The 1,165-nt window shown below is 37.4% G+C and overlaps 1 long non-coding RNA gene across 1 annotated transcript; it reads right to left on the bottom strand.

Annotated features, from left to right (window-relative positions):
- Positions 1-36: 36 nt before the first annotated feature.
- On the bottom strand, positions 37-968 carry LOC106939119 (uncharacterized). The gene is made up of 2 exons (XR_001422764.1): positions 771-968; positions 37-454 (listed from the first exon to the last, which is right to left on the bottom strand). It is a non-coding gene; the product is annotated as an uncharacterized LOC106939119 (long non-coding RNA).
- Positions 969-1,165: the final 197 nt, after the last annotated feature.

Below are 1,165 nucleotides of genomic sequence, written 5' to 3'. Positions count from 1 at the left end.
TTATGTCTTTGTTCCACAATGGCAGCTTTAATAAGCTCCTCTCCTTTCTCATTTCCTCTCCTCCACATACTTTGTTGCCAGATGTGCAAAATTTACAAAAAGAAGCAATTTAAATGTAAAAGTTGCACATATGTAGATTACTCAAGAGAAGCTATTTACAATAGTTTTTACAGAACTCTACACAACATCAATTTATTAATAGATACATATAGATATTAATTAAAGGATAGATACACAAAGATTTCATTTCTAACACAGCTCCTTGCAGTCATGAGTGTTCATCCAAGAAGTGTGACTTGCAGGAGCAGGGAGGCTCTGTACTGGTTGGTCCTTTTAAATCAAGAGGCCCATGATACTTTGACTAGGCAGCAGATGTCCCACAGCTGATTGGCTGATCCTACCATGGACAGAGGAACAAGACCATCCCAGATATGGTAGGTTGTTAGGTAGGCTACTGCTGAGAAAGATGAACAAAACAATATGAGAAATTATGAATGACATGAGAATGTGTAAATTATTTGGCAGATAGCGCTTAAGTCAATATTTAAAATGCTTTTCTAAAGAACTGTTGGAAGATGTCAGTGATTTTAGTGAAACTTAACAATATAGCACTGACAGCGGTGTATATATTTTCCGAACTGTGGCTAAAGCTGCTGCTAGCTGGTTTATTCTCCGATCGGAGGCTGTTTATTATATACACAGTTAGAGAATGGTGAATTGACAATGAGTAATAATGGCTAGCACTTAAATGCTGTTGTAATTAACCTTACCGTTTAGTATATCCTTAAGATAATGAGTATCCGTGAATTTTTCAGTCAGGTTTCCCGAGGCAAAATCACACCACAAGTAAAGATACACCTCTTCGAGTTACGGTGCCCATTGTCTGACATCACTGTGAAAAGGGTCTCCAGAAAAACTTCCGGTTCAGAAGTAAAACGAGCTGTAGTCCAATCAGCGATTTCTTAGGTCTCCAGTGGGACCTACCTTTTCCGTTTTCTTAATGTTGTTGTGTTTTTCTTAATGTCGTTGTGTTTTTGTTAATGTCGTTGTGTTTTTCTTAATGTCGTTGTGTTTTTCTTAATGTTGTAGTGATTTTGTAATTTGTAATTGTGCTTCGTTAATGTTGTGTACGGTGGCCCTGAGGTGCAAAACACTACATCACATA

This window comes from Poecilia latipinna, unplaced genomic scaffold (assembly GCF_001443285.1).
Source record: "Poecilia latipinna isolate Pla-1442-1.1 unplaced genomic scaffold, P_latipinna-1.0 Scaffold2778, whole genome shotgun sequence".
Classification (NCBI taxonomy): Eukaryota; Metazoa; Chordata; class Actinopteri; order Cyprinodontiformes; family Poeciliidae; genus Poecilia; species Poecilia latipinna.
The sequence above is the reverse complement of the archived record's forward strand: the minus strand, read 5'-3'. Positions and strand labels throughout refer to the sequence as shown.